This window comes from Phalacrocorax aristotelis, chromosome 2, assembly GCF_949628215.1.
Source record: "Phalacrocorax aristotelis chromosome 2, bGulAri2.1, whole genome shotgun sequence".
Taxonomy (NCBI): domain Eukaryota; kingdom Metazoa; phylum Chordata; class Aves; order Suliformes; family Phalacrocoracidae; genus Phalacrocorax; species Phalacrocorax aristotelis.
The window spans coordinates 91,953,551-91,979,929 of NC_134277.1; the positions used below are offsets into that span (position 1 = coordinate 91,953,551).

The 26,379-nt window shown below is 44.6% G+C and overlaps 1 protein-coding gene across 12 annotated transcripts in view; it reads right to left on the reverse strand.

The window, feature by feature from the left end:
- The window catches only part of LOC142053159 (aromatic-L-amino-acid decarboxylase-like), an 82,096-nt gene extending 57,640 nt beyond the window's left edge, over positions 1–24,456 (reverse strand). Inside the window, exons 1-2 of one of the 12 annotated variants that reach the window (XM_075084358.1) lie at positions 24,352–24,456; positions 23,244–23,319 (exon numbers count right to left, since the gene is read on the reverse strand). The gene's annotated coding sequence lies outside the window, so the exon portion shown is untranslated. Of the gene's footprint in view, positions 1–4,383; positions 4,446–23,243; positions 23,740–24,351 lie in introns of those variants that run through there. The other 11 variants (XR_012659102.1, XR_012659103.1, XM_075084360.1 and 8 more) reach the window with 11 other exon arrangements.
- Between the last annotated feature and the right edge of the window lie 1,923 nt (positions 24,457–26,379).

Here is a 26,379-nt window from a genome sequence, read left to right on the forward strand (position 1 = left end):
TATTAGGTCATTAAGAGACAGTTTCTTAGATACCAGCTATTTGGGCTCAGGATTTATAACGGAGGGTGGCATTTTGAGAAAAGAGAGACCCGTCTGGGATTTATGATATTTGAATTAGTACTGTCATGGTACAAAAGAAAGACGTCATTGATAAACACCATCCTGGAGACATCTCTGCTATTACAAATAGAGGATCTGGGATTTGTGTGGAGCAGCTGCTGCTGCTATTTAAGAAAGCAGGGTGCTGCTGTAGGTCATGAACCACTTGGGAAAGCAAGGATCTGCACAGTACGGGCTTCTGGCCCCTCCAGAGAATAGCTGCTCCTGTTGCTACGTTGTCAGCGTTCTCTTTCGCTCTTTAACCATCATGTAAGTGTTTATTTGGCTCTGTCTATGCCTTTCTGAAGGGGGAATTAGGACCTTCCTCAGATCTTGCTACTAAGTTGCCGGAAACACATTACCAGGAGTCGTTACCGTCCCCAGGGGATTCTGGCAGGCAGCTTCGTGTGCCGTCTCCCCTTTGAAAGACCGTGTTTAAGCAAGCCGGTTTGTTTCTGCTCCTTTGCAATCCGGACGATTCCATTTCTTCAGCACCCCCCAAATCTTATGTGCATTCTCATTTAACACATCTTTGATCGCCGTTCAAAATTTTAATGCACTTGCTAAATAAGTCAGCATGAACTGCAGCCATTGATACATATCTCTGTGGCAGCAATCTAATTACAGCCCATGGCTCAGTTCTTTGGTTTAGATATTTTTGCCAGAGCAAAGCTCGATATGGCACAGTTTCACTTCTTTTTCACAGTATCTCTAACTTAACCCTTAACTTAGGCTATCATTATTTCTTTTATGCAACTTCATTCATCAGTCCATTGCTATCGAACGCTCTAAAGAACTCGCACGTGGTAATCTGTTATTTGATTCTCCGGTTTGAGACAAAAGCTGTGAAAATAAGAATTTAACCTATGACTGCCAAATCAGTGGGAGTTGCCTGAGACCGAACTGACTCACCACTTGAGGGTTTGGTGTTTCTAGCACCGCTGCTGCTTACCACTGAGTTACAGTTATTCCTACGGACTCTTGCACACGGCGTAGATGTTCAGCTGAACAACTCGTTCAGCGGCTGTGGGGCCAATGAACTGCCAGGACAATGTCAGAACAGGTAAGGCTATCACTATGCTACTCTCTAGCTTTACTTTGTCTCAGTCAAATATAGGGCATCATTTAACACAGAAGCTTCCGTGAATCGCTTGGTCTTTTCCCAAAACGTAAACCAAATGGCATAAATCAAATAGCATTGTGTGCAAGCTCACACCAGCTCACAAACACACAGACAAAAATAAATCTACTTTATTATAATAATAATACTAATACTTTATTATAGACTTCTGTCATAAATCACTGCTGCAACAGCATTCTCAGAATTCAGGATAAAGAATTAAATTACAGGGAAACCCACTGTTTTGCATGGGAGAGGTCGTTGAACCAGGAAGCTTAAGCATGAAGAATAGGAGGATGAACCGTCCATCCCAAATCTGCTATAGTTGCTGCAGGGTTATAAATAGATATAAACTAGTGTCTAGTTAACCTCTAATGAACCTTCAATTCTGTTTGACCCCATGAAATACATCGATCTGCTTCAATCTGAAGCACAGTATTTCATTCTTCTTTCCCCCAAAGGCAAGACCGAGAAATTAAAATCTCTCTGAACACCTAACTATTTTTATGCATCTGCTTTCCTAGAAGTCGTTGCCTGAAAATCCCTTACCTACTGCTACACACACACCTCACCCAGAACTGGGAAGGCATACTCCTTGCAGGAACACAGTGGTCATTTAAATTTTCCTTTTCACCTCCTATTCCATATCTCTTCTTCTGTGAGTGACAAGACCCACTTTCACTCTCACCCCTATTTTTATTCTCCTCATCAACTGTTCATTATAGATTTCGCTTCATCTGCTGGAAACTGTTACTTGCTGTGGAAGCCACACCCCGTAGACTGAATGTCTGACACTTGTAGCGCTGACCAGTTAGTACTATAAAATTGCAAATTACTTCACCTCTCTACCGGTACAGAATATTTCTCTCTTCCACCTCTCACGCGCCTATGCAACACGTGACAACGCAACCACAAAATGCAGAGAGAGAGACTCTATCCCTCCATGCCGGTATGTTTCAAAAATACAGAATGTGATTTGCTAAGCAGCAAAATGCCGCAGGCGACTCAGCCCTGAGGGTCTAAAATGAAAACACTGTTTGAGAGCACCCATATTTTCTGAAGGGCTGCGTGTAACAATCTGTGTGTACTCAAAATACCCACCTAAGCTGAAGGGACTTCAATGGCAAAATAACTCAGGGTAAGTTTCTGAAACTAAATGGACACTTCAGAGAAACTGAGCCTCCCTCTGAAGTATCTAATAGCGCTCTTTTTTCTTGAAGGCCCATAAAGAGTGACAAAGGCTCCGTGCCCTCGAGGATCCCACCGCTCCCAGGATGAATTTCAGCATATTCAACACCTGGCAGCCGAAACGCCAAGCGAGGCCAGCACAGCTTCTCAGGAGGCACCCTGCCTAATTATCAACCTCCACCACTTTGTAGGCACAGTCTGTATTCAGGTTCAGCGGCAGCCCCACCCTGACTGATAAAATACAATTCTACCAAACGTATATTATGTCTGAGTACTTTTGTTCCCAGCAAGAATCAATGGATATTGTCACCACTGCATACTTCTTCAGATCAAGTCCTGCTTTACTGGAGAAGATTGGGTTTTATCCTTAAATTTAGATAAAACCAAGAGGAATCACAATAAACTTTAAATGATAGCAGTCTAGCTTTCTTTTTTACTCATCTATAAACCCTTTGCTCTTCAGTTTTGCTGGAGCTGGTCACAGGACAGTACACTACCCAGCCTAAAGCTGACGCACCCTTTGCTGCTTTGTTGAGACTACTCCTTCTACCTCAGTGCGCTGAAATGAAAACATGGCAACATTTGATTTTAGGGAAGTTACCGAAAACTGTTGTTAGTCTTTAGAGTATATATTCAGGGTAACATTCACCTGCAAACCGTTTTCTACTTTGTTTGGAAGTGAACCATATGAATGAGCAGTTTACGCACAATTAAATATGAAATACGTTTATAGGTGTAATTTCATGTAGATAACACGCAGCTTGTTCATTATTTCTGTTTAAAAGGGCTGCCTCTAATTTTGGAATCTGTGTTTTGCATTAAATAAGTATAAAAGTAAATAATGTCAGAATACTACCAGGAAATATGTTATGAGGAAGAAAAAGAGGAAAAAGAGAACAAATGAGGAGAGCGGTCTATTCGACATCTTATAATTTTATCAGTGCCTGTTCTCCAGTTCATCAAAGTAAAATACAGAACAGCCAACATAATAAAGTCCTTTAGCAGCCCCTAGTATTAAACACAGAAAGGAGGAATGCATGGATGCATTAACAGCACCTGAAACTGATAGCTGCATTGGCTCAAATAAAGTAATAACAGTATTTCTTTCTAATAAAGGAGGCAAGTGCACTTTCTATTCTGCCAACCGATTGTTGCAGAATGTAATGTAATTTAAAGGCTTGTGGTGCTACAGTGGCACCACTGAAGCCACGGGGACTCTCTGCCATTGAGCCCAACAAGCTGAAGGTTTTTGCAGCTGTTGCTACCATTTAGCCAAACTTCTACTGTTGGCAACAGGAGTGTTGCCTGAATAAGGACTCCAGGATGAATTTTATTTCATCATGAGTAAAAAGGAACTGGATCCACTCTGTATTTCTACCTTTGCACAAGCCAGGAATTATGTATATATGTTACAGGCCCTTCACTTCATTTTAAAATGTCATTTTTCCATGGAGAAGTTGCTGGTTTTATTCATTGCTGTCACTGGCACAGGTCCGCAGCTTAGTAACGTTCCCTTCTTAAGCCTTATTATAGGGATGGGAGAGGGTCATTTCTGAGGAAAACCTCACCCTAAAAGGTCACACATTGAATTTATCTTGAAAATTTTCTCCCTCAGAATATTTGGCAGAGAATTTCTCAAGTTGTTTCTCGGTTGTTCAGAACTACTGCACTTGGAAAGTCAAGATATAAACTTTTGGATTATAGGAGTCTGCATAAATGTACATAAACAACTACAGCTCCATTCTATAGTATGTAAAAACAAGCAAACACAGCATGAGAGGTGCACTCTGCATTGTGCAAACTTCGGTTAAAAAGAAGTGCTTTATGAGTGCCCTGGATTACTCCTACAAGAGCACAGGCTGGTTGTTTATTAGCTGAGCTCCCACCCTAGAGTAACCAATTGTTGCATTAATCCATTCAAGCACCTGCTTGAATTCAATAACCACAAAGCTTTAAGGACAAAGAATGCTACTCACAGTGAGTTGGTAAGGTTTTTCCTTCTCCTCTGTCTCTCTCACCGTCTTTCTTTGCTCCTCTGTGACAGCTATAAAGCGCAGAGGATGCAGCTGCCAGCATATATAGGCAGAGGATCCGCGTCCCTCAGCCTATCACAGCCGAGCGCTCTGCACTGAACGTGCAGCAGCAGCATCTCCCCCTCCTCCCACGCCTCCTCCAAAATACACTTGGCAAAAGAAGCTACCCGAAAGGCAGACTGACCGGACTGAGAAACGGCCATTGCCCGCGTTACCTGTGAAGGGGTGGTGTGCGTTTCCCTCCATGAACTCCATTAGCAAGTGTGACAGTGAGGGTCTGATCGCACGCCCCGGCTCTGTGTTACACACCCCGGGACATTTCTGCTGTGGCTCTTGCTGCAAAAGCAAGTGCTTTGAACCCTTCTGTGAAACATGATTTTCATGAAAGAAGCACAGATACGGCTGAAATACCTCTCAGGTGACTGCAAGCTCTGAGGAGGTGCACACGTGGGATTAACATCCCCAGATGTGCTGCTTTAACTTCTTCCCATTTCTCTCTTTCATCATACGTATGCTTAAAAGCAATAGCAAATGCTCAAGATTCGTTTCCCTATTCTAAAATAAAAGTTTAATGGGGAGTTCTCTTTCCTAGATGAATCCAGGTAACCGCCTGCCATTTTTACTGTGTTCAAGTTTGTTTTAAAAACTACTATCAGCATTTGATAGTCCCGAAAAGCTTATAGCCAGGTAGTGTGGCAGCAGACCTGGGACAGGCACTGCTCCCAGACCGGTCTCTGCTGCGCTGCAGTATTACAGCCAACCTTTTTGTGATGGAGGAAAAAGTTCTGGCTGTCATATGTTTTAAAACTCTCATGGCTGTGTTTGCTGTTACAATGATATAAGACAATTACAACTCTGCTATAATTCTGAAAGAGACTATTCAAAGCAAAAATGGGACCTAAAATGCACAGAGAGGCTGGCAGGTTTCATTGTGCTTGTTGTGCCAGATGTTACTCTCTGATCTGACTTGCATTTTCCGTTCTTGGCTTGTGTCTGCTGTAATGAGCAGTCTATGATCTTGAAAGCATCAAGAAATTGCACAGTCAGGTGCAGCTGGCTCTCAGTTGTTTTCTACCACAGATCAACTTGGGGGTGTGAAGGCTTACGGCCTGGACAAATTGGGACCCCATAAGAAAAGAAGAGCTTTGGAGATCCCTCCCATTTTTTTCTTTCTCCCTGAATTCAGCTGAAAAGGCTGAAAATTAAATATATGTTGTAAGGGTATAAGAGGTACAGAAACTGAAGATGTCTCCATCAAACATAAAGATAACTCACACCTCACTTGAATGTTTCATCCAAATTGCTTGCAAAAGGTAAATAACTTTCAGAGAAAACTGAAACTAAAATGAGGTTCAGAGTATTAAAATGCTGGTTTAATCAATCAGAGTGTGGATATACCAACCTAAAGTCATCTGATGTGTTTTTACCTTTCTGCTGTACCTGTTAACTTAAGACAAAAGTTGCTGTGACCAGGCAATATTTGCATTTTCTGTTAAAATCATATTTATTTTATTTCTCAGGAGGAAGAAGGAAATAACGGGTGAGAGATACAATGGGCAAGAGGGAAAAAAGGAACTGCATGCCCTTCGAGAAAGCATACCCCATGTCTCTCTATAATCCTAACAGTTCTTGTGGCTCCTACTACTTCTCATAAGCCTCCTCATCAACTGCTGGCAACAGACAAATCTGTGCTTAACAGAATGTTTCTGGGGTCAACAACAGCAAGATCATTAAGTTTTCTGTAACAGGTGCTGGCTAAGTCAGACCTGCTGACGGGATTGAGAGCAGCCCTGCAGAGAAGGACTGGGGGTACTGGTGGATGAGAAGCTGGGCATGAGCCAACAATGTGCACTTGCAGCCCAGAAAGTACCCTGGGCTGCATCAAAAGCAGCGTGGCCAGCAGGTCAAGGGAGGTGATTCTGCCCCTCTACTCTGCTCTGGTGGGACCTCACCTGGAGTGCTGCGTCCAGCTCTGGGGTCTGCAGCACAAGAAAGGCATGGACCCGTTGGAGCGGGACCAGAGGAGGGCCACAAAAATGATCCAAGAGCTGGAGCACCTCTTCTATGAGGACAGGCTAAGAGCATTGCGGTTGTTCATCCCAGAGAAGGCTGCAAGGAGGCCTTATTGTGCCCTTTCAGTACTTAAAGGGGGACTATAGGAAGGATGGGGGCAACCTCTTTAGCAAGGCCTGTTGTGACAGGACAAGGGGTAATGGTTTTAAACTAGAGGAGGGTAGATTTAGGCTGGATATAAGGAAGAAAATTTTTTACAATGAGGGGGGTGAAATGCTGGAACAGGTTGCCCAGAGAGGTTGTGGAGGCCCCATTCCTCGAGACATTCAAGGTCAGGCTGGACCGGGCTCTGAGCAACCTGATCTAGTTGAAGATGGCCCTGCTCACTGCAGGGGGGTTGGACGAGATGACCTCTAAAGGTCCCTTCCAACCCACACCATTCTATGCTTCTATGCTTCTGCTGTGGCCCTGCAGATTTGTTCCAGAGCTTTCAGCGTGCTGAACAACTTCTCTTAGTGCTGAAACGCAACAAATAGAGATCAACCCTTTCCTGCCAAACAGTTTCAAAAGTCAGGATACCCGTGTGTGAGAAACAACAGATGCGCTTACACGGTTTCAAGTCCAGGCCTTGCTGGTGAGCAACCAACAGATCATATTATTCACAGCTAACACGAGACAGGCTTCAACATGTTTTTGCACATGCAGGTACGTCACCCTAATGATGGTACATAACGGTGCTGTGCCCACACAGCAATGGTACCAATTTATTGCCATTGCTGAACTCTTTGATTTGCAAACAAGGTGGGAGGGTTAACGTGTTTGAACAGGAGGCTCCAGCGCGGCACTGGGAACGACGCAGGCAATGTGTTATCAGTCACTTGGCAGTGCCATTGCCAGTGTCCGTGCTCGGACATGGACCAGAGCACAGGGAGTTAAACAGTTCGCACCCACTTTCCAATAGTCTTTACCTCTTCCATCATTATGTAGTGCACATTAGGGATGAAAAGGCAGTTTTCCCAAGCCTTCAGTCCAGCTATGATTAGACGGCTTTACTCCCAACTTTACACTTCCCTCACTTGAATGGCATAATGCACATCTCATGTTAACCTCCCAGTGTGGCGAGAGCTAGTAAATTGGGTCGGGATGTTTTTGTGCTGTAGATCACTGAGCCCAACATTATTTGAACCAACCTGTTCTGTGCTAGTGTGAAGGGCTTTCAATTGACTCCGATATCATAAATCTCTCACCTGATCAATGGGGCAGAGTCTGGATGGAGGCCTGTCACTAGTGGTGTTCCCCAGGGGTCTGTGCTGGGTCCAGTCCTGTTCAACATATTCATCAGTGATCTCAACGAAGGAATAGAGTGTAACCTCAGCAAGTTTGCTGATGATACCAAGCTGGGAGGAGGGGCTGATACGCCAGAAGGCTGTGCTGCCATCCAGCGAGACCTGGACAGGCTGGAGAGCTGGGCCGAGGGGAACCTCATGAAATTCAACAAGAGCAAGTGCAAGGTCCTGCATCTGGGGAGGAACAACCCCATGCACCGGTACAGGTTGGGGGCTGACCTACTGGAAAGCAGCTCCACTGAGAAGGACCTGGGAGTGCTGGTGGACAGTAGCTTGACCCTGAGCCAGCACTGAGCCCTTGTGGCCAAGAAGGCCAACAGTATCATGTGCTGCATTAAAAGGAGTATGGCCAGCAGATTGAGAGAGGTTATCCTCCCCCTCTGCTCTGCCCTAGTGAGAACACATATGGATGGTGGGTGTAAGGATGATAGGACCAGACTCTTTTCAGTGGTGCCCAACGACTGGACAAGGGGCAATAGGCACAAGTTGGAACACAGGAGGTTCCACCTAAACATGAGGAAAAACCTCTTTCCTGTGAGGGTGCCAGAGCAGGGGCACAGGCTGCCCAGGGAGGCTGTGGAGTCTCCTTCCCTGGAGACATTCAAAACCCACCTGGATGTGTTCCTGTGCCCCCTGCTCTGGGTGTCCCTGCTCAAGCACGGGGTTGGACAACATGATCTCCAGAGGTCCCTTCCAACCCCTACCCTCTGTGATAGCTGTGATTCTGTGATATTAAGAAAATTATGTGAAACAATGCATCAGGAATTGTACTAGTGCAATGTTTGTGCCTGTTTTCAACGTTTGGTGTCAAAGGAAGGGTCACTGTTGCCAAAGCATAAGAAAAACCACCGGTGCACTCCTTAGTGTTTGGTTTAGTCCTTATCCGTAGTCTGAGGATGCAATTTGGAGGCTGCAGGCCTTTTTTCCTGCTTCCCTTGCTGTTGCTGCCTCAGAAAAAAAAACCAGTAGTAGAACCCTCTCTTTGTCTGTCTTTTTTTCTCTCAACATAGTCTTCCATGAATGTAATAGCACCAGTAATGGAAAAGAAAATTATCTAGAGAGGAAAAGGAAAGAAAAAAACTCCAAGAATCACTCAGATATGCTGGAATGAAAAGTCCTTATAAGTTCCACAAACAGGGCCCAAATCTGCATGAGCCATAAAGATGAGACAAGACAGAAGAGGATATTTTATCACAAATGTGCAACTAACAATTTTCTGGATAAAACAGAGGGCACATCTCCTTTGTAAGAGAGTAAGAGTTAAATAAAGCCTTCAGACGCAAGTAGCTGGATTGCTTGCATCGTACAAGGATAAAATCCAAGTCTCCTGCAGAACACAAGTAGCCTTTGCAACAGATTAGCCAGGAGATTAATCTCAGACAGAGCTGACAAACTGGGAAAGTCTCTGTCTTGTCTTTCATGAGTATTTTAGGTGTGACTTCCCTGCTCAGTTCCGTACTGCTGTCTGTGTGCACCTGTGAAGGTAAACCACTGAAGGATGAAAAGGAACTGGTAGCAAAGCGAACCCTGACACAGGCTCAAACACACAGCTTCAGAGGAGCTAACGTACCACTTGCTGGCTGGAGGCAGCCTAAGCACTTCTTTCTTATGGCAGCAAGCCCACAGAAAGGAGAGAGGTTGCCATGAACTGGAAAAGTGTCAATAGGAAAACTGACAGGCTGTGAAGTCACAGAGACAGTGAGAGCAGGTTGCAACCGCAGTCGGCAGGCTCTTCGCATACAGAGATAGGAATAGCTTCTGCTGTGAGCTGAGAAGATGTGCTTACCCAGGGGTGTAGGCACTGCTGGGGCACTCATCCAGCTCACAGAAAGAATTTCTCAAGCATTGTCCACTGTGCCCCTCGCGGAAGCTGTGGCTCAGCGATTAAATGCTGTCAGGGCTTAAATGTGCTATTAAGACCTCTTGTCAGAAAAGCAAATGATAGCAGTTAGCTTATGAACGGAATAGTCCACTGTGCGGGTGAAAGGACGGGCTCAGGTGAGGCATGAGGAACAAGTTGGCCTGAGATACGGAGGGAACATAATGCAGTGCTTATCCTTATGTGATTTGTTTTGATCACTGTTTACAAAGCTATCAAAGATCATACATCGCTTGTTCCAGAAGACATTTTGTCACTGGCTGTGATTAATGCACTGTCATGAGGACCGTGCACTACCATGCGCTGCTTGCAATAAGCTTGGAAGAACATTTGCCACCAATATGGGCCTCGACTCGTTCTTGGTGGGGTGAGAACACCACTGGATCTTCTCATAAAGAGCATGTTGGTGCTCAGTTGTCTGTGATTACAGCAAGTGCTATGGCAAGGGATCATACTGGTGTTTCTTGCCCTTCCTCCTTGGCAGCTCTGTTGCAAAGGTGTCTTTGACTCCCCTTCAGTCCTGTGCTAACATGGGCAACTCTCTAGAAAAGACCAATGCCAGTCTTCTGGAGAATTTATGCTTGATGTAACATACCAGTTACCAAGTACATGGACCTCCTCCACGAAAGAGAAATTACTTTGCACATATCACAGACCCAGCGCCCTGGAGAACTGAGTGGGAACTGAATCTTCCACATCCACAGGCCTCACTGGTCACAGACACGCATTCACAGCTGAAGCCATAAGTAAGGTAGTGTTTGCTGCCTTCTGCTGTGGGCTACTGCCTCCGTCTCGGAGGTGGCAGTGATATATGCGCTCGACTCATCTGCTTGACAGCAATGTCTGACTTTGGCTTAGGAAGATGCATTTACAGTACGATGAGAAGCTTTCCACTGGAGCCATGTGACTGTCATGCCCTGCTCCTGTCTCCTGGTAATATGGGTAGTGTAACCAACGCCATTTCCAAAGGCAAACGGCCCTAATATGGAAGCGTGCTGGTCACGCACTGCCCCCGTCTCTCTTCCCCTTTACAGCACTGTGGTTGTCACCAAGATGTGATAACCCCTGTTACAGAACAGCCAGACCCACTGTCAGCATTGTGACAAGACCATTTGCCCATGGAGCGCTGCTGCCAGGCTGTGGTGACACCTGCTATGGAAGAGGGAAGTGTAGCAGCGCATGAGATATTGCCTGTAAAATCAAGCAGCTGCAAGTCCTGCTGCTGGACAGCAAAAGCCGTGAGCCCCCAGTGGTCTGGGATGCGTCCACCGCTGCTTTCTTCCTCCGAAGACTGAGTGAGTGACTCATGTTATTTTGGGCAAAGTCTGAGCCCAGAGTATGATCGCTGTATCGTGTACTGATGCACTCAGTAAGTACTGAGAGTACTTACTCATCTGGAATACAGTTCTTGATTTTGTAAGATTAATAACATTGGCTCCCCTATACCACTTTTAATGCCTATCTCCTTCTACCTGCTATGAAATTCCACCCAGATCTGAGTTCAGATTATGATCACTGCATCATGCACTGATTATTAAGAATTTGATCCGATCTGCAGAGGGTCCAGGTGACTGAAAGTCTAAGAAGCTAAAGATTCTAGATAGTAAGAAAGTTACACTGATTACTAGAAATGTTGCTTAACTGAAAGTATGATGCTCGATAAAAACTCTGTGTGACAATAAGCTACACTAATTGCTGGGAATTGCAGGTAACAACAAGCTATGCTGTGGATTAAATATTTTGTGGAATAATAAAGCTCTGACTGTAACTACAACCCTGTGGCCAGTCCTCATTCTACCAAGGATCCCTAAAAGAATCTGCTTGTCCCTGTAGCATTGGGTGACAGAGCCACCAAGTGTTCACACGCTCCATCCTTTCAACTCTGTAAGAAGGGCAATCATCTCCAGCTAGGAGGCAAACCAGCCAGCCAGGAAAGGTAAGAGCTTCATCTGCTGCAGGTAGCTTCACCACAGCGCAGCCAGCTGTATCCCCACTCAGAACTGCCTGCCATCTGTTCTCCTTATGATACTGTTCACTTCCACACCTCGGATAATCACAGGTTCTACAGCATCACTAGGACAGACGGGTCTTGTTTAGATGGGATTTACATGTGACTGAAGGATACAGGCAGTTAAACAAGGACAGGCCGGGGCATTCATTACCTTTGTGCTCAGAGACCTGAGTTCAAGCTCTTGTTTTCAAGTCCAAATGCAAGTCTTTGCCATACGCTGTGCAATTCTGGGCGAGTCCTCAGGGGCAGCTTCCATTCAGTATTTTGCTAGGAAGGGTTGTTCTCTTCCAGCTTATTTTTCTGTGTTACCACATTTAGCTCCATTTGGAACCCAACTGGCCTAAGTCTAGGGCAGGTTTCAAGCAGCAGCACCTCCCCACCCATGCTCTGGCAGAGTTCGTCTCTGGTCAGAGGCACAGGTTTTGAACCTCTGTGTGCTGAGGGCAGATGCGGCCTATCTAGAAGCAACCTGCCTTTACAGCAGGCTGAAATTCTGCATCTGTTCTCTGAAAGACAGTCTAGGAAACTTCTGCAAGTTTTGAGATTCCTGTTTTCTTCTTACTGCTAACTCTTAAAAAAAACCCCTCTTTTATTGAGAAGTGATCTTGATTTGCATAGTCTTAAGAGACATCTCTTCCACATCTACCACCAGGCTAACTTCTGTCACCAGGAACTGGTTAAGAAAAGTCCTTTTTCACTCTTCTTCAATGCTCAGAGAATACAGAATTGAGGGAACTATGCTGAGGGAGGGAGAAGCACTACCACATTGTATGTTACATACACTGCAACATCTAATGGAGCAAAATACTTTACCCACTGATAACTTCTGCTGAATTCTAGGTGATAATATTTTCAGTTTCCCTCTTCCAACAAGACACCAATCTAAACCTACGCTGACTGACCTCTGAAGCAAAAAATAAGAAAACCGCCCTGCATCTACATTCGCTGACTTGTGAATGATTTACAAGCAGTTAATATTTTACATTGGTTGCTAATTTTGTTTCTTAATACGTGTGTTCGGTATGCAAAAGCACACTAACCTTTCATCAGAATTATGATTTATTTACTGGATGTTACACAAGAGCAAACACACACAACCCAGGTCAGTAGTCTATGGGTTATGTAACTGCGATCTTCAAGAAAAATAATTGGAGTAATTAATATACTATGTAAAAAAAATAAAGCTTAGTTTGAGATTCTTCAGCTGCAAGTACAATGCATGTCAAGCATATTCCAAGCCTGCAACATTGCCAAGATGAAGGGAATGACTCAATGCAATGTTAAACACGGGACGAATTACATGACTTCCTTACAAAGGTAGACGCTTCCTATTCACTGAAAAAAACATGAGAAATAGTGTTACGTATTCAATGGATACTTACAAAATCCAGTTGGCTTTTACCAACCCTAGGATAGGAAGCTGTCACAAAAGCCAGACAGCATTTCTGGGTCCTCAAGACAATACCCTTCTCTTCAGCTCTGCAGCTTATAGCTCTGCTGGCTGCTACTGCTGCTGCCAGGGAAGGCAAGCTGTAAAACTGTGATGGCAAGGTGACCAGAAGCATCCCCAGCTATCACGGGGTAAAAGACTGGAGAATAAGAAATCGAGAACATGTGTTAAGACTCAAAACATTCGCTATGGCTCTGCCTGTTGAATTTAGAATAGAGATAGGTAGCATAGAAGCTGTGGCTTTTCTTACAAGGAAGCTGTGTTCACATCCTCATCAGGCACCTAAATTTATCTTTTTCCCCGGAAAAATGAGCTGAATACTGGGACTGTGATTGAACTGGGACTGTAGAGGCACTGTGCAGTGAAGCAGAGAATACCATCCAAATTACAGCAGAGGACACACCCCTCCTGTGCTCACAGCCCAGCTACACTCCATCATGCAGCACTACCCATTTCCTATTTCTCTCTCTGTCCTGTTCAATACCTACTGAGTGAGCCATTTAGAGTCATCCGTTTGTCATTTGGTTGAAAAGAGAACCTGCCTGCTGCTTTTCAGATAAATGAGTGGTGCTTCTAGGTCTACATTTGTTCTGTTTTCCTTCCCGTCTCCTTTTACTGGTGCTTTTCTTGGGCTTTATGCTGCTTTGGATACAACAGATTTTGATGTATCGTTTTAGTAATTTCAAAGCATCTTCACTACTTATCACAGGCTTCTGTTGTTAAAGTAACTACCAGTAGTCTGTAGGAACTGTATTTTTTCAAAACACCAGTCCTTTTCTGAAAACAAGTACTGGATTGATGTCTGGCATAGAGTAGTGCTGAGCAGTAGAAATGGCAAATAGATGACAAATCAGTACCTGGTGGCAAGGTCAGCTATATTAGATGTGATAGTCTTTGTAATGTGATAATGTTGCAATAACACGATGCAATAACGTTCAAAGCTTCAGAACAGCAATCATCCTTCTGCACATAAGTTTCTGGATTTTTTTGTGCCAAACATATGGACACTGAAAACAAATACTTAAAAGCAATGTGCAGCAATAGCCTCCATTACAAGTTCTTTTGAAGAATGAGGCCGTGGAGGCTATGCTTTTGCCTAGGAACAAGCCAGATAAATGAAAGGTGTGTGAATATGCCTTTCCTAGTAAAGCAGCACAGACAAGCCAATGGGTCCACCACAGAACCTGCTGAACACTGAGATCACCTGAAGTTTCAAATACAATGAAGCATCAGAGCTAGGGAGGATTTTCTAAATACAAAGGTAGCTACAACATGGTTTTTAACAGCCACTTTCAACAGCAGGATAAATAAGAACAGGTGAGAAAGAAGGTGCTAACAGAGAGTACTTACTGATCTGTAATACGGTTTTTGATTTTGTAAGATTAATAACACTGGCTTCCCTATACCATTCTGTGATTTTTAATGCCTAACTCCTTCTACCTGCTATGAAATTCCGCCCAAATTTCTCTGTCTTTAAAACAGCTGCTCATAAAGAGGTATTATGTCAAAAAAAGTTGATCACAAAGCGCACAATGTATTTTTAAAGAAATATATATTCAAAAGGATAGGAAATCTGCCCTTGAAAAATGTTGCCCTAAGGAACATCTCAAAATAAAGTTGAAGCAACAAAGAATGAGAGTTTTTCTTCTTTCTATAGACTTTTTCCTTTTTTCCTTTTTCTTTTTTCTTCTTTCTTTTCTCTTTTTCTTCTTCTCTTTTCTCTTTTTTTTTTTTGACGCCTTTAAACCTTGGAAGGAGAGGTGAGGAAGTCACAGTAGTAGCAAACAGGTACTTCAGCACTCAATCTAAAAGTCACTTAAGGACTAGTACGGAGTTAAGTAGTGACTGGGCTGAACAGAACAACATTCATCTCAGTAACAAATTACTGTAATGGTCAAAAAAGTGTTTTAAAAAGGAAGATTAAATGAGCAAACAATAGGTTTGTAGTTCAGATTCTTGGATAGCGCTAGAAAGGAAATCACCCACAGCCAGGAGCATACTCCTTAGGAGGTACAGTAGAAATATGCATCAATAACCTTGACAAGGAGCAGGTACAGGTAGGCGTAAGAACAACCCAGGGCATGGATTCACACAATTATTGTGTGCCACGGGCATCTGAGATCAGCCTTATAACTAGCTAAGCTGCTGATGCAGCTACAGAGAATCCTTACACTTGCGTACAATCACAAGAATGTATTCTATTTTTTGGGTGTGCCTTATTCTTCATTAGCACAAAGCACATTTGTTAGGCTCTGGGGTTTATTTGGTGAGTTTAAACTTTGCATCGTAACAAACGTTCTTTTCAGTGGCCTGGCACAATAAGGCACCTCTCCCAGCACTTGTGGCAGGCACCAGAACCGTGCTACTTACTCAGGAATCAACACCTGTGTACCTGGTCTCCAGGTATCTAAGGACAATGGCACAGCACAGGCCCATTTAAAAGCTGGCAAGGCAGGCACATGAGGGGACGAGTCGTTCCTGTCCCTGTCAGCAGTGCCAAAAAAAATTCTGGCACGTGCCAGGCAACAGAAAACAGGAGAGAGAGCATGAGGCACCTGTCATGTTAGCAGCCAGCAAATAATGAACTTCTGAGAGCCTGGAAAGATCCTGGAGCAGGAGCTTTAGCATATATAAGCATGTGTTTATGTACCCACCTGTAAAGGCTGTCCAGTCGTATGTCGTTATCCTCAACAAACATGACAAGGATGGTATCACTAAATAATTAAAGAAAGTCTAGGACATGATGAAAAGAATCCTTCTAGGGACAGATGCCAACACTAAATATAAATTTCCTTGGAGGAAAAAGAACACCCAAGAAACCAAAGATGATGCTGGAAGAAAAATGATCAAAATGCTAAAAAAAAAAACTGAAAGAGAGGAAAAACATGGGAGTACGTGTAACGTGTGCACCCAGTTAGAGCTGGCTGTTCTCTTCTTTCTGCTGGCTCAGGCCACATGGGCAGTGGGGAAACACTCAGGACGGCGCCAGGGCCCTGCTGCTCGCTGCTGACTGCCCAGGGATGCCTGGACTTGCACTCTAGTTGGGGTGTGAAATGTTTTCTGTTTGAGTATGCTCATTCAATATCGATGAAATCGATAGCCCGGCTCAAGTGCGTCTACACCAACGCATGCAGCATGGGCAACAAGCAGGAGGAGCTGGAAGCTATTGTGCAGCGGGACAGCTATGACTTAGTCTCCATCACAGAAACAGGGTGGGATGACCCTCATGACTGGAGAGTTGCAATGGATGGCTACAAGCTCTTCAGAAGGGATAGGCAAGGACGGAGAGGTGGTGGGGTGGCTCTGTGTGTTAGGGAGTGTTGCCATTGTATGGAGCTCAACCAGCAGTGTGCCCAGGTGGCCAAGGCGGCCAACAGCATCCTCGCTTGTATCAGGAAAAGTGTGGCCAGCAGGGTCAGGGAGGTGATAGTGCCCCTGTACTCGGCACTGGTGAGGCCGCCCTGTGAATACTGTGTTCAGTTTTGGGCCCCTCAGTACAAGAAGGACATCGAGGTGCTGGAGCATGTCCAGAGGAAGGCATGAAAGGAGGGTCTGGAGAACAAGTCTTATGAGGAGCAGCCGAGAGAACTGGGATTGTTTAGTCTGGAGAAGAGGAAGCTGAGGGGAGACCTTATCGCTCTCTACAACTACCTGAAAGGAGGGTGTGGTGAGGTGGATGTTGGTCTCTTCTCCCAAGGTACTAGTGACAGGACAAGAGGAAATGGTATCAAGTGGCAGAGGTTTAGATTGGAGATTAGGAAAAACGTCTTTACTGAAATCGTGGTCAGGCATTGGAACAGGCTGCCCAAAGAGGTGGTGGAGTCACCATCCCTGGAGGTGTTCAAAAAACAGGTAGACGTGGCACTTTGGGACATGGTTTAGGAGGCCTGGGGGTGTTGCGTGACAGTTGGACTTGATAACCCTAGACGTCTTTTCCAATCTTAATGATTCTATGATTCTACGACTTCTTAAAGCTACTCTTATGCTGGTATTGTTTACAAAGCTTTCCAAATGTTTTCTGTTACATAATTCAGCAGTTTGAATTAATCAGTTGAATTGGATAATTAGGGTGAATGAATGAATGAATGAATACCAAAAAAATTTATTTCAGGACTTACATTTCAGGCAATGATAAATCTGTATCTTCATTTGTTATGAAGTTTGACTGTCTACTGCAGTTTATCATTCGTCCTTCATACTAAATAGCATTAAGGATAGTCATGCAGAGATTTCCAAGCTACTTCTCTAAAGTTAAGCCTTTCCTCTGCATCTACACTGTAATGTTACATTTTATTTACACATTAGTTTGGAAACTGACTGATATGAGGGGGCTTTCCCCTCAGATTTAGATCATCAACAGCATGCTTTTAATTATCAACCTTTTAGTATTTAATATAAAGACTTTGTTAACATCTTCTTAGATCCTACCTTTCATGACAGTTGTTTCAAAAAGATATTATCTAGTCATCATTTCTTTCTTCCCAAAAATCCATTCTTTTGTTCCCTGGGTGTTTCCACTTCCTATGCAAATTGTGGAAAATTAACAGGTCTTTTATACTTTGGCAGAAAATATTATCATCTTATGTGACATCTTGAGGAGGTGTCAATAGCCATGGCCAAAAGACACACACAAGATTCCTCTTTGTCTCCCACAAGTTCTTTTAGATGTTAGCTTATCTTTTATTACAGTACAGACTTACTCATCTTCTTCTGCCTCAGACCTGTCAGTAGCCATCGCTACAGTGAGTATTCTTTCTGGTCCATCCTTTGTATGTCCCATCGCAATCTCAGTACTTGCTGAGGAGATCTGGTAGACATCCTCTAAGTCAGCTGCATAAAATACATTCCTGGGGCTTCTGTATTTGTTAGCAAGCATATGAAAGCTTGCAGTGAAAAGACATCATCCCACCATCCCATTCCCTGCCCCACCCACCCCAGTCCATCCCCTCCCCTTTTGTTTTTCCTATTAAAGATGCAGCCATAGGAACTGGGAAGGAGAGCCAGAAATGTCACGTGTTGAAGAGTCAGTACAGAGACTGAGGAAGCTCAGTAACATTAGTTCTGAAGTAAGAGAGCATGCAGAGGGAGGGTGGAATTAAGCCTCCAAAAATCTTAAGGGCCAAATTAATGGACTTGGTCTAAGCAACCTTGGTGGCACTGCTGAATGAAAACCTGTGTTTAATAAGTAGTATGATCAGGAATAGCAAGAAGTTTGGATCCAATAAGAACAAGTTGGTGAATTATACAAAAAAAAGTTCCAGTGACTTTTGATCAATTGCTGGAACAGCTCTGGAATATTCAATATTCTCTCAGATTTTCACTTTCAAAAAGACTTCACTGCCCTCCTGAAGTTTAAGAAAAGATTCCTCTTCAAAGGCACTTACCCCTTCCTCTAGGGTAGATTCAAATGAGTGGGCTTGGTTAGCTTTGAAAACAGAGCACCATGAGGGAAGCCATGGAAAGGAAAAGGGAAAGAAAGAGTAAAGGGAGAAGATAAAGAACCTCTTTTTGGTTTTCAAATTTCTGAAGCCCAAGAGGGACTACTCAGTGAAATTAAAAGATAGCAGATTGAAAACAGACAGAAGGAAACACTTTTTCACTTGATGTGTGGTTAAAACTGCAGAAAGTGTAATTATCACAGGAAGCACTGCAGTCAAGAACTCAGCAAGATTCTGATGTGTTTGCAGATGTATAAGGATATCAAACAGATCCAGAGCAATTTAAAACTGCTGGAAGGCACATGTATTTCTTCAGAGAAAACTGTCCAAGCATTTTAAAACTGCACAAAGAAGTGTGCTAATCCGAGCGAGATACAAAGAAAAAGGTCACTCCAAGATAATGCACCCACAGAATGCCATTAAAGAAATGTCACCTCCTCCCAGATCCTTTGCATTCATTCTCTCTCCCTCCCTTTAAAGGAACAGCACAGAAAAGGACAATACGAGCCCCACTGAAAGACAGTTCCTTTACGGTAGTGTCTGAGACAAAAAGGTGTCTGCCAGACATCTCCCCAGCATGCTGGCATTTCAGCAGCCTTCAGCCTGCCCAAAGTATCTGGAAATGTATATTCATCCTTGACATTCATACACCTGGTTCTACAAGTAGCTGGATTGTTTCTCATTGTCTGAGCTCAGATTGTTTTTAAAAGCAGAAAGTGCCATATGTAGTATTTCTGTAATTGTCCGTCTCGCTTTTTTACAAGACTGGGTAGTCATAGGAACATTGGTTGCTTCCTGCTATTTCACGTAACTGTACCTGCACTGTCATGTGTCCGAGAAAAGAAAATCTAAAACATGAGAGGTTTTTCCATTTAAATGAAAGAGCTTGTCATCAGCACAACTGAGTGCAAACAAGGGCAAAACACTGAGAGGTGTTAAAAGCAACTGAACAGTAGCTTGACTCTGACACAATTTATAGTCTTCCTAAACAACACCCTCCAGTGCCTTTTTTTCCTAGGATCTCTTTTCCATCAAGTTCAGCCTGTTACTTTACATCCTGTCCACCAAGCAGGAAGACGTTATTCCCTTTCTTTTTGTAGCATCCTTCTATATGTTTTAAGGTGCTACCATATCCCTTGAACTCCAAATTACATGACAGTATTGCTAACACCAAGTGCTTGGCATTACCTTAGCAATCAGATGGTAGATGGTACTTGGTATATAAGAAAACGAGTTTTCTGAAGCATAAGGAATGTCACAAACCCACGTTTGGCAAGACTGGCTTCAAACTCTGAAATGCTAATAATAACCCTCACTTAGGGTTATACATATTCCAGCTTCAACTGGAATGCAGAGTTACTGTGACCATGGCTTCGGTTGTCTCCGGTGTTAAGATCAGAAGAGTCCCATGTCTGCTCTCCGCCTACCCCTTTCAGTGACTGAAACCTTTCCACCTTACCGTTGTTCAAACCACTTCAAAACCCTTCTAACCCCCCTGCTTCATACCCCGTCTTGTAAAGATAGGCTGTATGTAGCAGACTGGGAGATACATCCTCCATAGAGAGTCTTTGACAGGTTACACGGTACCGGAGTCGCATCGTTGCCTTCAGGTCACCCCATGTTCCTACATCCAGACTTACAGCATGGCATTTTACTGATGGAGAATCAATGGGAAAAAATATCGTGCGCTGCCATTAATCCCCACATCAGTCATCACCTACTTAGAGACAGAATCCCTCTGATTGTCTGCCTTTGAAACTGCAAAGAATAAAATCACAAATAAAGTAACACATCTGACATAATACAAGAATAACAACATTAAAGTACATTTGACTCCCCATAAACCCTCTGAAAAGATACAACCAGGAAGGGCAAAACTGAAATCTATTACACCTTCACAAAGCTTAGCAAACTTTCCCTGAATTTTAAAAACAAGCATTCCTTTCAGAAGCAAGAGGGAATAAATGCTGTAGTATGATTTAGCAGTAAATTGTAAGAGCAACCTTTTAAGTGTACAATGCTCTTGCCAGCTCTCTGACAAGGAAACTAACACTAAAAGCCTAATTTGCCTTTCAAGTAATGATGGCTTACCATAAGGTCCCTTCTCCTGTTTGTTTGTGAATAGATGGAGATCCAATCTGCACAGGATCAGGAAAGAAGGTGAAAAATGTACAACAAAACAGTTGTTGCATTCAAACGGGTTTCTACAGGAAAGATAACTTTGCAAAAAGATAAACCAGGAAACCAGCCTGAGCACTGGTTAGATGGGGCGACACTCATCGGGGGAACGCTGAAGGCCGGCATATATGCAGAGGCAACAGACTGAGTTGAGCAGATTAACAGGATTGTGGTTAGGTGTGCTGGTTTTGGCTGGGGTAGAGTTCATTTTCTTCACAGTAACAGGTATGGGGCTGTGTTTGGATTTGTGCTGAAAACAGTGTTGATAGTTCAGGGTGGTGTTTTAGTTACCACTGAGCAGGGCTTGCACAGAGTCAAGGCCCTTTCTGCTCCTCACCCCACCAGCGAGCAGGCTGGGGGTGCACAAGAAGCTGGGAGGGGACACAGCCGGGACAGCTGACCCCAACTGACCCAAGGGATATCCCACACCAGATGACCTCATGCTCAGCATGTGGAGCTGGGGGAAGAAGAAGGAAGTGGAGCACGTTCAGAGTGATGGCGTTTGTCTTCCCAAATAACCGTTACGCGTGATGGAGCCCTGCTTTCCTGGGGATGGCTGAGCACCTGCCTGCCCATGGGAAGGAGAGAATGAATTTCTTGTTTTGCTTTGCTTGCGTGAGTGGCTTTTGCCTTCCCTATTGAAGTGGTTTTATCTCAAGCCACCAGTTTTCTCGCTTTTAGTCTTCCAATTCTCTCCCCCGTCCCACTGAGGTAAGAATTGAGTGAGTGCCTGCATGGCGCTTAGTTGCCAGCTGGGGTTAAACCATGATATTAGGATACACTGGAAGTAAGTTGAGTTTGTTGTATAAGTTGGACTTATTTTTTACACTTATAAATTATGGTATTACAAAATAGTGTTGGCCATATATTTTTGCTGATTATGCAATATATTATCTGTGACTGAAAAAACCATCATTTTTGGTGCCTCAGAAGAATGAAGTGACCACTTTTTGATGTGCAATGGAAGGAACAGAGCAAGAAATATATACTAAAGGGAGAATAAGGAAAAGACTGAAGCAACAGGGAAATTTCCCAGGGATGTGTATCTACTGACCACACAAAGAAACTCTCTGACAACTTTAAACAAACTTTAGCAATTTCCTTTCCACTACAGTGCAACAACTCACCATCTCAAATGTCATTACCTCACCTACTTGTCTCGGCCCTGCACACTTCCCATGAAACAGAAGTTCAACAGAAGCCAGCTGACTAGTAAAGGGGGAAGGCAAAATACACCTCAAGCTTTCTGCACTTTCACAAGGTCAATGTGCCAGCTTGCAGCCACCTTTGAAAACTGCCCTGTTACATCTCCTTACTTAAGCCCCACCCAAACATAAGGTTTCAGCAACCTCTTTGTTAACAGACCTTCTACATTATCTTCTAAACAGACAAACAGATGAAACTTCTACCTACCCCAGTCCTGCTATTTCACCCTGCTAACTTCACAGTATGGGACAGATAGGATGACAGTCTGTTTTACCAGTGAAGCAACAGTTTTACCCCATTATGTGTGCAGAAAGGACACAGTTGCATAATTAAAAATTGACAGCCCACCCCCTTGGTCTCAGTAAATCCCCTGTTGGTGGAACAGACATTCCAGTCTGCACTGCCAGTGGGGGATGCACACTTTGAATGTCAGACTTCCAGGATGCTCCTCCCCTAAGTGTCACTCTACCGAGGAAACCTTTCAGCATGCATCACAGTTACATTGGAAACTTGTTTTTCATCACACTTTCATTAGGGTATCTATTCTTTTTCCCCCCTTTTGTTTAGCACTGACATAAACAGTAAATTTATGTAATGTAAATGATAAAATTGTCATTTTATTCCTCTTTCTTCTTCCAACTATGTCTCTGTGAACAGTGGTTTCAATTTCTTCATCTTCTTGCTCTGTCAGCCCCACCAGTGCTGAAATAAGTTTTGCTGTTCTACATTTAGCCACACATGAAATTGTAATATCAATGTATGGGGATCGCTCCAGTTCCTGTGCCATAAACAGGACCTCTACAAGAAGACAAGCACAGTGTGACACATTTACAATGAAACCAAGCTACAGGAACAGGAGAATGGCATTTTCAAGCAAATAAGAACAGTTTTCTGAAGAAAATTTGAAAAGGTTAATAGAACTCCCTTGTCATCTGGGATTCAGCTCCTGGATTGACTACTCTGCCATCATTCAGAGGTACTGTCATCCCTCCTCACTACTTCACTTTAACAGCAGTGCCCTCAAGTCATTTTCAGAAGCAGTTAAGAAGAGATTCTCTTAAAAATGTTGGGAATTGCAAAGTTTTGATTTTAAAATATTTCATGAACTCTCATGATTATGTCAACAAAATTGGCTTAAGCACATGAAAATTAAACCAGAATTTGTTAGCATGTTATCCTGCATTTCTAAATGCTCACCAACTTAATAAATTACACAGACTTGTCCGATTGGATCATTTGGTGACAGTGATTTCACTTTCAGACATTAGTGAGTTATCCTTACCTGTTTGGAGATTTCACTCCTTTTCCAAGTACTTTGGAAACCGGTATTTTCTGTAGTTCCCTTGTACAATCCTGTCCTGTGAGGAAGAGGTCACCAGAAGCAGCTATAGAAGTTTTATCTCAAGAAATTTCTAGGGCTTTTCTAGCAACTATCTGGTCTTCACTGCTACTGAGCTTGCCCTGCACTTTTTCGCTAATCATTAACCACGTGTAGCGCTGTGTTCAGTAGCTTTATCAGTCATTCTTTCTCGACAAGAGAGAAAAAACTTGTGAATTCATTCAGCAGCCGTTCACAGGCCTGAGGACGGGAGGGACATGAGACTTCTCACTTAACTTACAGACCCTCAGGTGAAAACACACTGGGTGCCAGCGAGACGTGGAACACAGCAAGCCAACAGCCCCAGCACCCCCTGCCTCTGCCGATTTGAAGACAGGGAATTACACTGATAAAAATATCTACAGAACTGAGACGTCCGGCGCTCCGCACTAGACAGCAAGTGGGACACCTAAGGGCACGCCGACGCCAGACCCCCGGGGCAGGGGCAGCGGCAGCCCTCCCCGCACCCGACGGCCGGGCTGGCGGCGCCTCCCGCCTCCGGTGCTTCAGAGGCGGTGGGTCCGCCCCGGCCACCCCCGCCCGCACACCCCGGCGGCCCGCTCCCCTTGGCGGGGGACGGGGCGGGACGGGCACGCCGCGGCCTTCGAGGGCTGCCTCGCCTCGGGCGGCGCCGGCAGCCGTTCACCCGCGCCGCCATTTGCTGCCAGTGCCCCGCAGGAGGCCGGGGAGCACCCGACGTTCACGCAGAGCTGTTTTTCTGCTGTTTTACAGGAGGCAAGGCCCAGGGTGCAGCCCTGCTCGGTCACCACCATGACACAAAGCAGAGCAAAGAAAGAGAACGAAACCCCCCTCGCGCGTTTAACGCAGGACCGTGGGGCCCCACCGACTCGGGCTGCACCGTGCGGCCCATCCGCGGCCGCCCTCTGCCGGCCTCGCCCGGCCTGGCCCGGCCGCCGGAGGCGGTGGAAGAGGAGGAGGAGGGCTGTGGGGACGGGGCGGGCGGCCCTCCCTGCCTGCAGCTCTGCGCCGTGCAAAACCCGGCCGCCTATACCTGTGGAATGAGGCAGTGTCCGGGCTGTATTCCAGCTGGCCTGCACTGATGTGCCAGGCATCTCCATCTATCTACCTGCCTATTTATTATTTTTCCTCTTGGAAGGCGGGCTTGTTTGTCCTGACTCACTCCAGGATTTAAACCAGTCAGAAACGGGGACTAGGAGTTAGCACAAAGGGGTTTCACAATCATAAGCTCCTGCTTGCTGGGGACTGTCCTTCCGCTGTCACAGACCCTGGAGGCATCGCCTTCTGGGGCGGCAGGGAGCAAATCCAGCGCTTAAATGGCCATTTCCCTACGGGCAGCCTTAATTCAGTTGAAGGGACCCAGCAGTTGATGGTAGCGCAGGATCTCTGGGTCTTAGCTCTGAGTGCTACCTCCAGTTGTTTCTGTATGAGCTGGCCCTCATGTGGGCACACGTGCTGGATCACATCAAAATTCTCTCTAGCCCTTGCCCAATACTTAGTAGTGGACATGCAGGGAAGAAAGAGTGCAAGTAGGGCTGGCGAGTGAAGCCTGCGCCTGAAGCCTGCTTCCCCTGAAGCCTGCTCCTGGCAGTCGGTGACATGTGGCCCGCGGACTTCCAGAGTGAAAGATGGTATTTTTGTAGTTAACATCTATCAGTGGATTTCCCTCTGTCATGATGTTTAACCCCTTTGTGAACTCCTGTAACGTGCTACATTTTGTGGTGGAGAACACTAGAGCTTACATGAGCAGCCTATGGAGAAATATCTCTGGTTTTCCTGAACTGGGCCCCTGCACACTTCAGGTGGTGCTCTGCAACTTTTGTACTGAAAGTGATCATAAGTAAATGCCTTGTATTCTGCTCAGCTGCTTTTCTAGAAGTCTATTCTACTGCGCTCAGTCTCTGCTTCCTAGTTGGCTGAACCGTCTTACTATATTTGATTGTTCCCCTGACCATCCCATTTGCTCTTCCTTGTATCTCTTCCATTTCTACTGCATCCTAAGCCTCCCTTCCTGCTCCCTTGTTCTTTCAAGGACAGCAGCTACTAGGATTTTGTTGGTGGAGGCAGGCATACACGCAAGAGGATGCAATGCCTTCTCAGGTACACTCTCTTCTCTGAAGCACTGTTTTCTAGAGCAGGTCAAGCACTTGTTCCAGCAATTGATTGTAAATATTTTGAGGCAAACTTTGTAAGCCTTCAACGATTTTCATCCTTGTTTAGCCAGCTGTTTTCACCAACCATCTAGTCTTCAGTGACAAACCAAATTAATATTTCTACCCGCCAAATCTAAAATCATCAATTTGTTTTCTTCTGTGACTAGCTGTCTTGTGGGGTAATTTTTCAAGAAGCTCTCATCCTCACTGCTTGCCTCATTTCTGTATCTGTTCTTGTCTTTGGACCTGGTTCTGAGAGTGCTACAGTAACCTGAAAACCAAGAGCTGGTAAGAGTCACGCAGAGCACATGAATACCCTGCAGAAATTTGGCAGCAAAGTATTATGGAGGAAATCAAATCCTGAAAAGGTCTAACTAAATTAAAGTATTTCAAAATAGGATTCTTTGTGGGGCAATGAAATTGTAAATTTTCAGTACGTTTGCTTTAACCATTCTCATCATTGTTGCCAGAACCATAGTTCTACCTTCCTTTTCTCTTGATGGCAGTGGGACAGACTGCTCTGGAGAATGCGCAGGTTGTAGAGAATACCAGTTCCACAGCTATATTTCTGCTTGATAGCCCAAACCGCCAATCCTTGCACCTGTGGAGAATGTGTCTCAAAAGGCAAATAAAATGGAAGCCTTTACATAGAAGTCTCTCCACAAGTCTGAGGGAAGAGGAGGGGAATCTGACTCTAAGGAACTGGTGAGTGGCTCTAAGGCATCACACCACTGTCTTCACTGTATTCCTAGTCACACCAAACCATCGCCTGGACAACACTGCCCGAGAGTAATTCTCTTGTCCCCTCCATCTCCCTCCCAGTCGAGCTCTTCTGAGCCCTCTTTCTGACTGAAATTCTCAGAGTTACACGTCTCACTGCAGCTGAGCTGAGCTTCAGAGCTCGTAAG